The sequence below is a fragment of the Leuciscus leuciscus genome (genome assembly GCF_965113295.1).
Source record: "Leuciscus leuciscus genome assembly, chromosome: 2".
NCBI classification, from domain to species: domain Eukaryota; kingdom Metazoa; phylum Chordata; class Actinopteri; order Cypriniformes; family Leuciscidae; genus Leuciscus; species Leuciscus leuciscus.
Window position 1 is genome coordinate 40142854 of NC_138726.1, and position 15641 is coordinate 40158494.

At 40.8% G+C, this 15641-nt stretch overlaps 2 long non-coding RNA genes across 3 annotated transcripts; one reads left to right on the forward strand and one right to left on the reverse strand.

Annotated features, from left to right (window-relative positions):
- Window positions 1-2069: 2069 nt before the first annotated feature.
- Window positions 2070-3946, reverse strand: LOC309492669. The gene is made up of 3 exons (XR_014203642.1): window positions 3549-3946; window positions 3181-3237; window positions 2070-2687 (listed from the first exon to the last, which is right to left on the reverse strand). It is a non-coding gene; the product is annotated as an uncharacterized lncRNA (long non-coding RNA).
- Window positions 3947-4971: 1025 nt separating this feature from the next.
- On the forward strand, window positions 4972-10226 carry LOC309493037. Of its 2 annotated transcripts, none has more exons than XR_014203776.1 (4): window positions 4972-5043; window positions 8579-8635; window positions 9136-9208; window positions 9299-10226. It is a non-coding gene; the product is annotated as an uncharacterized lncRNA (long non-coding RNA). The 2 variants fall into 2 exon arrangements; XR_014203777.1 differs by lacking the exon at window positions 4972-5043 and adding an exon at window positions 8210-8261.
- Window positions 10227-15641: the final 5415 nt, after the last annotated feature.

Below are 15641 nucleotides of genomic sequence, written 5' to 3' on the forward strand. Positions count from 1 at the left end.
TGTTAAAGCCAGCATCTGGAGGAACCCAATGGTTCAGTGAGGCCAGAATAAGATTATTATTATCTTATTATTATTATTATAGGCTACTTAAGTTTGATTCAGTATACATGCCCAGGTGAAAAAGACGTAGGCTATTAAAAATGTACTTGAGTGTGTTTTTAGTAGGCCTACAATACACTGTAAAAATAAAAGGTGCCTGGAGGAACCTTTTGGGGTTCTTCACTTTGCCACACCGGCAGAACCGTCTGTAGATCCTCTAGGCACCCTTTAAAAAGGGGTGGTTCTCTGAGGAACCACACAGGTTTCCTGAGGAACTCTTATATAAGGCACTGTGTGGAACCACTGTGGGTGCCTCCAGGAACCAAATTTCAATTTTATTTTATTTGTATTAAATTAATTTCATGTTGTTACTATGGTTACCACCATTAACTTCTATTATAATAAACAAACTGAACCAAATACAAAATAAGAATTGTTTATTACATATTTTAGATCCATTTTAATACATACACTTCCATGCACTTGAAAAAAAAAGCTAGTAATAGATTAATATCAATGAATACACACACAAAAAAAAATAGTATAATACATAAGTAACATGAATAATCAACCATGTGTATACAATAGCCATAGGCTACACAAGAAAAGACATCTCATCAAAATGCATGGAAAACACATGTTCCATGTAATAAATCAATGTAAAAAATTACAATTTTGACTAATTAAAAATGTCCATCTTCACTTAATTTTAAAACATGTGTTTCAGTCCGCTTGTTAAGTCTGACGTCACTGTTTCCAAGTCCAAAAGCTCTATCAGATGCCAAAAACAAACAACAAACAGTGCTAATATACACTCATTGTGCTGTAATATTCCTGAAAATTAGGATCCTAACCTTTATCTCTATTCCGAAATCTCAGATGGTTTAGTTAATCAGCTATTTTGAATCATAAAATGTTTAAGTCTGGGATGCCGTGAGACTGGAGACTTATGTACACTATGCCTTTTGAAAAGCTTAAATGTGTGACTTGAATCAACAGTTCCCATAAATGGTTGTTGACAGGGATGTAGTGGAGGCTAAACGCACGTAAACGCCGTTTACGCACCTCCCAAAATTCGGAAATAGCGTTTGGCCACCTCCAAAGTGCGTTTATCCACCTCAAATTGCGTTTATCCACCTCTAAATTTCACGTTATGTGAGCGGACTTTGCTTTTCCAGTGCGTGATCGCCGATCGGTACATGATTCGAGCATTTGGGCCGTTAATGACAGAGCAGAACGTTGAGCAGAGAGCGCAGCGCGCCGACACACACACACACACACACACACACACACACACACACACACACACACACGGAACAAAGAGAACGGCACACACGGAGCAGAAAACACACGCTCGTTACTAAACAAGCTGCGCGAGAATTAAACTTGATCGCAGCCGCAACAGAAAATCATTAAAACTAGGCAAAATTTTTTTTTTTTTTTCGTTTTTTTAAACAATTCATTACATGCAGCTGGTTTAATGTAATGAGCATGTCAAAACCCAACTGTACAAGACATTCAGAGGGAATCAAGCCTGCACCAGGTTAAAGACTTTTCCCTCTACAGGGAAACACTGATCCACATTTTTCTGATAGACCAAACAACTAATCAATTAATCGAGGAAATATTCAACAGATTAATCGACTATGAAAATAACCCCAAATCCCTATCATTATGTTCAAGTGCATTGCATTGGAAGCCCTGGTATCCCTCTCTATCTCTCTTAAATATTTTTGTTCTCTCTGTTTTGTCATTTAGTAAACTTTATAGATTTCAACCATATTATTCCTTCTTGAGTCTCTTTAACAAGAACTTCGATTAATGTATGAATTGAATAGTGATTTTGTGACCTATGATGAGGGAACAACCAGTGATACCCTTGGTAGTACCATCAAATGATAGCCTATAGCGATGTCATCAGGATACACATACACCGGTAGGCAGTGGCCCACCTTACTGGGTGATCAAGTTGTGGTCCACCAGAATTTATAGTTTACCCACCTCTTTTTGTACCACTACACCACTGGTTGTTGAGTATTCTCAATATCTAGAAACAAGATAGAGAAAGTAGAAGTAGAGGCTTCGACCCGGAAACAGTATTCCTAATGTCACAACAAGCAGAAAACATTTTCCATTTTAACAGAGTTAAGGTGCAGTAAAATGATCTGTTGTTCTGTGAATGTTCACTGGTGAATTCAGTCATTTCAATAAGAATCCACACGATCAGCAATTTTGTCTTTTTGCCTGTGTAATTTCACGAAATTCACAAATGTGATGCACCTTTACTCGCTGCAACATAAAATGCAATCAATTATAAAATCTTCACAAGGGACACGTGAGGTACTTAACGAGTTAGAAAAGTGAAAAGGTGCATCAGCTTCATTTTCTGTTTGCTTTTCCTCTTTTCTGGTGGATGGTCCAGGCACTTCAGTGATTTTCAGGTCTACAGGAGGATTTTTATTCTTGATCAAACTTGTATTTCAGCTTACCGAGATCCCTGCAAAGTACAAAATTTACTGTTAGTAAGGTTATTAAAGTTATTAAATAATTTCCTCAGCCTTGTGACGTTCCAAACCTGTTTGACTTTCTGTCTGTGGAACCCGAAAGCAGATCTCAGGCATAATGCAACCCGTCACCATTCAATATCACTGCATGAAACACAAGCATACATTTTTTTTGTAATTCATTCAAACTATTCTTATGTACACTTGTCTAGTTCAATTCAATGCAACAATTTATGTAAAAATGTTTAAGCTCCAAAAATGTCCCAGAAAAGATCCTAAAAATAGTCAATGAGTTCACAACTCATGTGTTATGGGTTGTGTTGTAAGTCTTCTGAAGTCATATAATAGCTTTTTCCTTTTTTTTGTCGAAAAAGACTAAACTTTAAGTTATAATTCAGGGTTCAAATGTCGTATATTCAAATGCATATGATTAAGGTATAGCCTATAAAAAATGCATAGCATTATTAGCTCCAAACCTGTGATATTATTTTTCTGAGTAACATGAATGAGATTTGAGAGCATGAGCGAAGATTTTCAGAGAATAACTGATTAAAAAAAGTACACAGTCAAACAATACAATTTCACACAGAGAAAGTTCATAGTAATAAAGTACTTGCATGTGGTGCAGGTAACTTACTGTAATTCAATGTTGCCTCTGAAATGTTCAGATTATTTTAGAAATGTACTGGTTGTTCTGGGGAAACAAAAGAACAAAGCTGGTTATTCACAACATAATATTTATTGACCAGTAAATGGCTTTAAAATGGTATTTGAGAGAATGAGGGCACCTGTAGTAAGTAAAGTTAGGCTAAACAAAAACAGACCAAACTATATTAACCTGCTTTTGTTATTCATAACAAACGCCAATGACGACAGCAGGAATCAGCTACATTAGTTAGGCTCTCTCAGCAATTTGAAGACACAGTTTTACAGAATATGTTGAATTGAATGACTAAATCAATCTAAGACAATAAGTAAATAATTTCCATTTGTTCATTAACTTACGTTAGATCAACGTAGTTAGCATCGCGGCTAAAACCTTCATACCAGATACTGTGCAATAAACGAGTGGTAAACACTGTAAAAAAGTAGTAATGTATAATCAATTTAGTTTATATATATGTGTGTTTGAATATATAGTGAGTAGACTCTGTATTTATATTTATTTGGCGAGTTTACAAACCTTGTAACGGAGAGCCGATCAAACGGCGGAAGCTTTGATGAGAGGACGGAGCCGTTACCCGATGATGACGTCGATCAGCTGAGCTTTGTTGCGCGCGAGCAGCGCGAGGATCACTGAAGCGACGACAGCAGAGGAATAGCAGCAGTTTCGTGACAGAATAAAACTTTTCTCCTCCTAGTTCTTCTTCTTCAAATAATAATTTATGAAGAAGTAGGTAAAAATTATTATTTTATTACTATTATTTATTCAATAATAATTAATGAATTCTTATTAATATTATTATAATTTAGTGTTGTTTAAGGTTTAAATTAATCAACAAAATAGGCCTATAGATACTAAATAAATGTAAGCTACCCAGGTGAAAAAGACGTAGGCTACTGTTAAATGTATTAAAAATGCATTCAAGTATATTTGTATTGTAGGCATACTAAAAACACACTCAAGTACATTTTTAATAGTACGTCTTTTTTCACCTGGGTATGTAGGCTATACTGAATCAAACTTAAGTAGCCTATAATAATAATAATAGGATAATAATATTCTCATTCTGGCCTCACAGAACCATTGGGTTCCTCCAGATGCTGGCTTTAACATAAGAGATCTTCCAGGAACCACTTAAATGTTAAAAGATCTTCCAATAACCCTTTATCGCATTCAAGTTCCTCTATTTTCCCCCAAAGCACTTCGAGGTCTCATGGTAATGAAAAGGTGACTCCAGAACCTCTGAACTAAATACAAAGTGCTTAAAGGATCCCATAAGTTCCAGAAAGAACCTCAAAGAATGTCAATGCTCCTCCAGTAACCCTACTATAGGAGAAAGAGCTTTGAGGCACTTAAATTACATTTTGAAGTTCCTTGAGTATCCGACAGGATATTTGAGGCTCCTTTAGTTTTTACAGTGTACAAATATACTTTAATACATTTTTAATACATTTAACAGTAGCCTACGTCTTTTTCACCTAGGTAGCTTACATTTATTTAGTATCTATAGGCCTATTTTATTGATTAATTTAAACCTTAAACAATAACACTAAATTATAATAATATTAATAATAAGAATTCATTAATTATTATTGAATAAATAATAGTAATAAATTAATAATTTTACCTACTTCTTCATAAATTATTATTTGAAGAAGAACCAGGAGGAGAAAAGTTTTATTCTGTCACGAAACTGCTGCTATTCCTCTACTGTCATCGCTTCAGTTCCTCGCGCTGCTCGCGCGCAACTAAGCTCAGTTGATCGACGTCATCGGATTTGAAGTAACGGCTACTCTCATCAAAGCTTCCGCCGTTTGTTCGGCTCTCCATTACAAGGTTTGTAAACTCGCCAAATAAATATAAATACAGAGTCTACTCACTATATATTCAAACACACACATATAAACTAAATTTATTATACATTACTACTTTTTTACAGTGTTTACCACTCGTTTATTGCTGTCACGATCTGCTCTGAGACACGAAGGTTAGATCCAAATGCAGCTTTATTGGCTGGGGAAATCCAGAGGCGTAATCCAATGTACAGGCTAGGGTCATACACAGGCAGGCAGTCAAAACAAAGAAAGAAACAAAACAAACAAACAGGCAGGGACCAGAGGCAAGAGAGTAATCCAGGGAACAGGGCAAGATATCAAAAACCAAGAAACAAGAAAACCAGGGAAACGCTCAGAAATGCAGTGTAACACTTAACAAGACTTCGCGGTGAGTGACTGAATAAACATGGTATAAATAGACTGAGACTAACAGGATGATGTGACACAGGTGAATGCAATCAGTGAATGAGGTACAGGTGAATGTGATCAGTGATAAGTGATGATGAGTCCGAGCAGTGAGTTATGGGAAATGTAGTTTGTGAGTGATAATAGTCTTATGTGGAGTGCCCTCTGGTGGCTCTCAAGGGCACTCCAGCTGGTGACCGTTACATAGCCCCCCCTTTAAGGAGCGGATTCCAGACGCTCCTAAAACTGTCCAGGAGGGAGGTGGAGCGGAGGCGGACCCGGGGGCGGGATGGAGGGCCAGGCCCGTGCAGCGGAAGAGGACCTGAAGACTCCGGCAGGGCGGAAGGCCAGGGCGGAGCAGGCTGTGCAAGCGACCAGGGCGGAGCAGGCTGTGCAGGCGACCAGGGCGGAGCAGGCGACCAGGGCGGAGCAGGCTGTGCAGGCGACCAGGGCGGAGCAGGCTGTGCAGGCGACCAGGGCGGAGCAGGCTGTGCAGGCGGCCCTTCAGGCGGCCAGGGCGGAGACGACCCTTCAGGCGGCCAGGGCGGAGACGACCCTTCAGGCGGCCAGGGCGGAGACGACCCTTCAGGCGGCCATGGCACAGGAACAGACACCGGCTCAGGAACAGGAACAGACACCGGCTCAAGGACAGGAACAGACACCGGCTCAGGTACAGACAGCGTGACAGCGGCCATCTCTGTTGAGGGCTCAGGTTCAGGCATGTCAGCGGCTATCTCTGCAGAGGGCTCAGTCGACGTGGCAGCGGCCATTTTGACCAGAGACACTGGCTCGGTGGCGGCCATCTTGTCTGGAGACACTGGTTTGGCGGCGGCCATCTTGTCCGGAGACACTGGTTCAGCATACGTGACTTGAACAGACTCTGGATCGGCGGCGACCATCTTGTCTGGAGTCACTGGCACGGCGGCGGCCATCTTGTCCGGAGACACTGGCTCGGCAGACGTGACTTGAACAGACACTGGATCGGTGGAGGCCATCTTGTCCGGAGACACTGGCTCGGCGGCGGCCATCTTGTCCGGAGACACTGGCTCGGCGGCGGCCATCTTGTCCGGAGACACTGGCTCGGCGGCGGCCATCTTGTCCGAAGACACAGGCGTGGATTCGGCCATCTTGTCCGAAGACACAGGCGTGGAGTTGGCCATCTTGTCCGAAGACACAGGCGTGGAGCCGGCCATCTTGTCCGAAGACACAGGCGTGGAGTCGGCCATCTTGTCCGAAGACACAGGCGTAGAGTCGGCCATCTTGTCCGAAGACACAGGCGTAGAAAGAGGAAGAGGAACAGATTCAGGCTCAGGCTCAGGATCAGGATCAGGATCAGATTCGGTCTCAGCGGGACGAGACTCTGGACGGGCGGACGTGACGTGGAACTCTGGCTCGGGCTCGGCAGGACTGTCGTGAAGCTCTGGCTCTGGCTCTGGCTCGGCAGGACTGACGTGAAGCTCTGGCTCTGGCTCGGCAGGACTGACGTGAAGCTCTGGCTCTGGCTCGGCAGGACTGACGTGAAGCTCTGGCTCAGCGCGCTCTGAGCTTGACGGGACCAGCATCAGCGAGGGCTTTGAGCTGGGTAGGACCAGCGGCGAAGAGGACTTTGAGCTGGACAGGACCAGCGATGAAGAGGGCTCTGAACTGGACGGAACCAGCGGCGAAGAGGGCTCTGAGCTGGGCAGGACCAGCGGCGAAGAGGGCTCTGAGCTGGACGGGACCAGCGGTGAAGAGGGCTCTGTGCTGGACGGGACCAGCGGTGAAGAGGGCTCTAGCTTGGCGGGCATGTCGCTTGCTGTCTCAGGTGCGGCGGGCATGACGCTCTCAGTCTCAGGGGCGGCGGGCATGACGCATACTGCCTTGGCTTCGGCAGATTTGGCGTGAAGTGCGGGCTCGGCTGGACTGGCGTGAAGTGCGGGCTCGGCTGGACTGGCGTGAAGTGCAGACGGTGACATGGCGTGCCACGGAAGGAAGCTCTCCAGACATCTGGAGAGTGCCTCTCTCCAATCCAGACCGGAGAGATCAGGGAGCTCCCTCGGGTCGACCTCCTTAGCCCCCAGCCGGTAACACAACTTAATAGCCTCGTCACCCAGAGAGCAAGAGGTAGCGAGAGGAACAAACCCCCAGGTGTACTGGAACAGATCGAGGCTATCCAGGGCCAAGGCCGCGATCTGTCCAGCGAACTCCCGGCTCATGCTGGGAAGATCAGGCGAGATCCGTACTGCTGGATTTCTGGAGGTCATAGCTGCTGGATCTGGGTGTGGCGAAGTCTTCTGTCACGATCTGCTCTGAGACACGAAGGTTAGATCCAAATGCAGCTTTATTGGCTGGGGAAATCCAGAGGCGTAATCCAATGTACAGGCTAGGGTCATACACAGGCAGGCAGTCAAAACAAAGAAACAAAACAAACAAACAGGCAGGCAGGGACCAGAGGCAAGAGAGTAATCCAGGGAACAGGGCAAGATATCAAAAACCAAGAAACAAGAAAACCAGGGAAACGCTCAGAAATGCAGTGTAACACTTAACAAGACTTCGCGGTGAGTGACTGAATAAACATGGTATAAATAGACTGAGACTAACAGGATGATGTGACACAGGTGAATGCAATCAGTGAATGAGGTACAGGTGAATGTGATCAGTGATAAGTGATGATGAGTCCGAGCAGTGAGTTATGGGAAATGTAGTTTGTGAGTGATAATAGTCTTATGTGGAGTGCCCTCTGGTGGCTCTCAAGGGCACTCCAGCTGGTGACCGTTACAATTGCACAGTATCTGGTATGAAGGTTTTATAGCCGCGATGCTACGTTGATCTAACGTAAGTTAACGTTAATGAACAAATGGAAATTATTGACTTATTGTCTTAGATTGATTTAGTCATTCAATTCAACATATTCTGTACAACTGTGTCTTCAAATTGCTGATATAGCCTAACTAATTTAGCTGATTCCTGCTGTCGTCATTGACGTTTGTTATGAATAACAAAAGCCGGTTAATATAGTTTGGTCTGTTTTTGTTTAGCCTAACTTTACTTACTACAGGTGCCCTCATTCTCTCAAATACCATTTTAAAGCCATTTACTGGTCAATAAATATTATGTTGTGAATAATCAGCTTTGTTCTTTTGTTTCCTCAGAACAACCAGTACATTTCTAAAATAATCTGAACATTTCAGAGGCAACATTGAATTACAGTAAATTACCTATACACCACATGCAAGTACTTTATTACTATGAACTTTCTCTGTGTAAAATTGTATTGTTTGACTGTGTACTTTTTTAATCAGTTATTCTCTGAAAATCTTCCCTCATGCTCTCAAATCTCATTCATGTTACTCAGAAAAATAATATCACAGGTTTGGAGCCAATAATGCTATGCATTTTTTATAGGCTATACCTTAATCATATGCATTTGAATATAAGACATTTGAACCCTGAATTATAACTTCAAGTTTAGTCTTTTTCGAAAAGAAAAAAAAGGAAAAAGCTATTATATGACTTCAGAAGACTTACAACACAACCCATAACACATGAGTTGTGAACTCATTGATTATTTTTAGGATCTTTTCTGGGACATTTTTGGAGCTTAACCATTTTTACATAAATTGTTGCATTGAACTGAACTAGACAAGTGTACATAAGAATAGTTTCATGAATGAATTACAAAAAAAATTTATGCTTGTGTTTCATGCAGTGATATTGAATGGTGACGGGTTGCATTATGCCTGAGATCTGCTTTCGGGTTCCACAGACAGAAAGTCAAACAGGTTTGGAACGTCACAAGGCTGAGGAAATTATTTAAATTTCCCAACTATCACTTTAATAACCTTACTAACAGTAAATGTTGTACTTTGCAGGGATCTCGGTAAGCTGAAATAGAAGTTTGATCAAGAATAAAAATCCTCCTGTAGACCTGAAAATCACTGAAGTGCCTGGACCATTCACCAGAAAAGAGGAAAAACAAACAGGAAAATGAAGCTGATGCACCTTTTCACTTTTCTAACTCGTTAAGTAGCCTACCTCACGTGTCCCTTGTGAAGATTTTATAATTGATTGCATTTTATGTTGCAGCGAGTAAAGGTGCATCACATTTGTGAATTTCGTGAAATTACGCAGGCAAAAATGTCCATTGACCGTTGTCAGCAGTGTAGCGATGTAATGTATGAAGCACCACACAAAATTGCTGATCGAGTGAATTCACCAGTGAACATTCACAGAACAACAGATAATTTTACTGCACCTTAACTCTGTTAAAATGGAAAATGTTTTCTGCTTGTTGTGACATAAGGAATTCTGTTTCCGGGTCGAAACCTCTACTTCTACTTCCTCTATCTTGTTTCTAGATATTGAGAATACTCAACAACCATTTATGGGAACTGTTGATTCAAGTCACACATTTAAGCTTTTCAAAAGCCATAGTGTACATAACAGTCTCCAACAGCATCCCAGACTTAAACATTTTATGATTCAAAATAGCTGAATAACTAAACCATCTGAGATTCGGAATAGAGATAAAGGTTAGGATCATAATTTTCAGGAATATTACAGCACAACGAGAGTATATTAGCACTGTTTGTTGTTTGTTTTTGGCATCTGATAGAGCTTTTGGACTTGGAAACAGTGACGTCAGACTTAACAAGCGGACTGAAACATGTTTTAAAATTAAGTGAAGATGGACATTTTTAATTAGTCAAAATTTTTATTTTTTACATTGATTTATTACTTGGAACATGTTTTTTCCATGCATTTTGTTGAGATGTCTTTTCTTGTGTAGCTTATTGTATACACATGTTACTTATGTATTATACAATTTTTTTGTGTGTGTGTGTGTATTCATTGATATTAATCTATTACTAGCTTTTTTTTCCAAGTGCATGGAAGTGTATTAAAATGGATCTAAAATATGTAATAAACAATTCTTATTTTGTATTTGGTTCAGTTTGTTTATTATAATATAAGTTAATGGTGGTAACCATAGTAACAACATGAAATTAATTTAATACAAATAAAATAAAATTGAAATTTGGTTCCTGGAGGCACCACATAAGAGTTTTTATGAATATAAGCCGCTTTTAAAAAGCGGCTGCCGCCGGCGGTGCGCCGTCCAACGTGTTTGCGATGTCGCCATTCTGCCGCTTCTACTGCCGCCGGAGCGCCGACGGTGGTCCGCCGACTCAAGCTGCGTTCACACTACACGCGACAAAGCGATACGATACCATTCATTTCAATGGGGAGCAGGCGACTTCCGGTGACACGCGCGGTCGCGACCGTTGGTGACTGGATGGGGCGTGTCTGGCGACACGACAAAGTTGAGAAATGTTTAACTTTATGCAAATGAAGAGCGACTTTAGCGAGCGACAACCAATAGGAGTGGAGCCTGGAGCGCGCGTCATCATCCTTCTCCGCTCAGCCCCTCGCCCCATCGACAGAAAGATGGAGGAGTATTTTTTTAAATCTAAAATACTACTGTTATTGTGTCATGAAATGTAGTTATATGAGTTTTTCAGTCGAGAATGTAGTTGTTTAAAGCTCAAATATGTGGTTTGTTTATACAGATAGCACCTATTTTCAATTTTGATCTGATATTTTCGGAGTTGTGAGACCCAGGTACTCGTTCATTTAACTTACATGCTTTACGAGTCTAAATATTTAATATTTTCTCTCCAGAATGTTTGTTTTTAGCGGCAAGAAAACTGATTCGCTGTCATTGGATGTTATTCATAAACATTACAAGGCAACCAGTAGTGGGAACGCCCACTAGCGACCTCATCGCCAGCCACCGGCGACATGCAGCGACAAAGTCGCGTGTAGTGTGAACGCAGCTTCATTGCTATCTGGGTTGGTTACGGTACAATGACAGTTACACAGATGTGTGTGCGTGTGTTGAGTTGGGAACCAGTGAGAAAATGTCCGGTACCCGGTAACTTTACCAGTAATATTAATATTAATTTAGTTCTGCTTAACGGTTCCTGAAGGCTGTAATTAACAGTTGCCAGGAACTGTCTACTGACTAAATCAGCCATCAACATAGCCAGGCCAGCTGACAGTCTTGCCTGGGCCCGGGACGAGATAATCTTAGATGATCTTAGATTATTGTAGAGTACGTGTTACCGATATTTTTTTTTATTTAAAAAAAAAAAAATTTAATACACCAATTCAATGTTGGACAGATCAGTTGTTTTACTTTTAACCCTTCATTAAAGTGAATGGTTCAAAGGAATCATTCGTCTTATGCGTATCGGACGTGTCATTAGTGGACGTGTGGCCTACAGCAGGCATTGTGTGATTATCTCGGCAGTTTAGGACTTCGCACAAAGATTTGTGTCAACACAGAAAACATTTCATCACTGGATAGGTTCTTTCGTTTACTGAAATTGTGGTTTATGTGAGCTGAATGTGCGGCACGCTTTTTAGAGAAGATAAGGCAACGTTTTTTTTTTTAGCACAATTCACACCCCGCGGTAATTCAAGAGAAATCTCCAAATGCTCCACGTGAAACTGCGGTCTTCCGACCTTTTAGTATCGTGTCAAATGACTTTGATTAATATGCGCGAGTGAGAGAGCGCAAGACAGTGCTCAACGTGTTGTTTGAAGATGTGAGAGTGCGCGCGCGCGGCCGGGGCTCTCTCTGCTCGTTATCGCCCTGTCAGGTGCAGCAGTCATTCTATACGCTGATTTCACGCAGCCGCCATTACAATAGCGACAGTAACTCGGCTGTTAGCTGCATAGCTAATGTGACAGCCACATTCTACGTGTAACAAGCTAGGTAACCATAAACAGTAAAGCAACACAATTATATTAGTTGACTTACTTGTCCGAGGTTTGTAGCTGAGCCAAAGAGAGTTGGTACTGATCCAGACTTTATTTTCAAACGTTCAGCAAGCCCAGCTCTGTATTGACCCAAGTTGAGGAAACAGTCCTCGGTGAAATGTTGGGCGCAGACATACAAAACTTTGGAAAGTTGTGTCGGTGCATTTCCAGAGAAAATGAAATGAATCCACTGATTCTTCTGGGGATTGGATGAAGGAACTAAAAAAAAGATTTCTTTGTTCATTTGTACATCCAATTATTGAGCAACTGCTGTGCTTCGCTCGTTCAGAAGCCATGATGTCTGTCGAGGAAAAACTCAAATCGCGCTCGCGCGTTCGTACTTACGGACAGATTCTCTGGGCGGGCAAAGCAGAGAAAGGGGAGGCAACCTTTCCCCTTATGACGACATAAGGGGAAAATTCAAGATCAGCCCTTCTGAGATTTAATCTTTTCAAAGGCAGAGAAAGATAGCCAAAGCTCGGTTTAATTTTCATAATCGTAATTTTTGGATGCGACAGTGTACCCCATTGATTTCAATGCGAAACCTTTGGCGTCATACACATTGTTTAGAAGTTGGTAGGTATAGGAGTGGGGTAAGTTGTTCCAAAATATAAAAAAATAGCCAATAAATATTTATAAAATCATGTCTACTTTTACAAATGCAAAGTATTATGAGTCTTGATATGACGCATAAGACAAGCAATTAAAAAGCAATGGGATACCCTGCGCATCGAAAAATTACGCTAAAGGGGTATCCTGTGCGTTAAAATGTGAAGCCGAGGGGTCCTTATCAAGCATCAATATGTGACAGGTTGGGTGTGAGAAAGTTTTCTTCAAACACTTCCCCTGTCAAGCTACTGGTAAGACAAACAGGTAGTTCTGGCTCAAATGTTATGAAATAAATGCTATGTATAGAGTCAATGTTATTATTGTCAGCCCAGATTGCAATTCCAACTGATAAAAAAAAAAAAAAAAAAAAATCATTTTCACTTTAGCTAATAATAAGAGCATCCTATATAAGGAGAGAGATCACGGCCCTGACTAATGTACTGTAGTTACAGTTATATTTATGAATATTAATCAAATATTGTGTAACACAGCATTATAAAAGACACATTGGATACCTATGAGGAATTCTTGGAATGTTTCCTCACACAGCAGGGGATGATCGAGCTGTGGTTAGAATCACAGACTTTCTATTTTAGTTCAAGATGTTTATATTACATCACTTCAGTCTAAATATCATGATTTCAAAGATGTCTCAAGCAATGTAAAAGCCTACTGCTCCATAGTTTTTTTTCCTCTCTGTCATTCTAATTCTGGAACTCTCTTTTTTACAGCATTCTTGTGATTAGAGAGAAATTCCAAGTATTCCACAGCAAGGAACATTTCAAAACACTGGTTAATGCACAAATTCATCAAAAAAGCATCCTTTTGTACTTTTTCTGACCAGAAACATGGAGTATTATGTATGTAGTTCAGTTAGTTGATCTGTTTGTCTCTGTTTAAAGGCCTGAAGCTAGAAAGTCAGTGAAATGGGTTTTTCATTGTAGTCTTCTTGTAAAGTCTTGATTTGTTCAATTAGTTAGTGCTCACATTAGTTTTTCTAATTTATTTAAGTATTGAACGAGTCCTTTTCTGGGGTTAATGCCACGTAAAGTCATTACAGAGAGCAATGTCCAGATTGCATTAAGTGTGGTAATCTGTTTTTAATCCCAATTTCAATCCGTTACCCAAATGAAGGCAAACAATACAACAAAGACCTTCCTGGAATCAGTCTGACTCTGGGAGCCAGTGTGCAAAATGTCACTGCTAAGGAATCAGCCCTGTGTTCACAATCCTATAATACATTCACATTATCCTGACGTAAGCCGTTGACTGCTATTTAATTACCATGACCTTCAGCATTCACACACCTTCACTTTATCATAGAACCTTATTACTGCTGCTCCTGTTGTAGAAGCAGTTGAATGAGGGACGAGACGAGATGAATGGTAGTAATATTTACATCCAAAGGACCTCCGAGAATAAAAGACTGACTCACTGATGGTCTGAGGGTCAGAAGAACAGGGCCTTCATATCATCTCAGCCCAAAAACAATCCTGTCTCTGTTGTGTGTATACTGTTGTGTATACTCCTGAAGGGGGGGAGGGGTCATAATAAACTGACCAACTGAGATAAATGTGGTTTGACGTCATCCTCTTATTTATAGAAAGGTAATATTTGGGCACGGAAGTGCCTTTTCATGTCAGATTCAAAGTACAAACACTTCACAAAAATACATACACACACACACACACACACACACACACACACACACTCACACACACACACCGACTTATATACTGTAAATGTGAGGAGATGTGCTTAGAAGACATACAGGCAGATAGATAGACTTTTTTTATAAATCAGGGTTTAGGTGACCTATTGTGGATGATAAATAAATTAAGATTTGCTACTATGTTTAGGGAGGGGAGAGGTCATTAGACCAGCACACAAACATCACAACATCTAACAAATAGGCTACAGCTAAAATACAGCATTGCTGTAAATTCAATTTATCTACGCAATATATTATATCACATACACCCTAACCTCCCTAACCCTGCTGCTGTGCTGCTGCGTTGCATTGGTTTGCGTCTGTAAGCTTCGTATCTTTCGCTTTTAATCATTATTTACTATCATTCCTTGTTATTTATACTGCTAAATATAACTTAATCAACCTCACACATTAGCTGGTTCAAATCATACCTATCTGACCGCTACCATTTTGTCTATTTAAATGGAGAAAAATCGATCATAACTCCAGTAAACTATGGAGTGCCGCAGGGATCTGTGTTAGGCCCTCTGTTATTTTCAATATATATGATGCCACTTGGAAATATTATAAGGAAACATGGAATTAGTTTCCATTGTTATGCTAATGACACTCAAATATATATTTCATCACGGCCGGATGAAAACGCTAAATTTTCCAAATTGACAGAGTGTGTTAAAGATATAAAAGATTGGATGACGCGTAATTTTCTTTTATTAAATCCAGACAAGACAGAGGTAATACTTATCGGTTCCAAAAACCGCCCACAAAACATCTTACAATACAACTTTAACATCATAGGATGTCCTGTTACTTTATCCTCTACAGTAAAAGACCTGGGTGTTATACTCGATTGCAACCTGTCTTTTGAAAATCATATTTCATATGTTACAAAAACAGCCTTTTTCCACCTTAGAAACATTGCTAAGCTACGTAATATGCTACCAGTTTCTGATGCAGAAAAGTTAGTTCATGCATTCATGACCTCGAGACTGGATTACTGTAATGCTTTATTAGCTGGTTGTCCTGCATCCTCAATAAACAAGCTACAGTTAGTCCAAAATGCCGCCGCT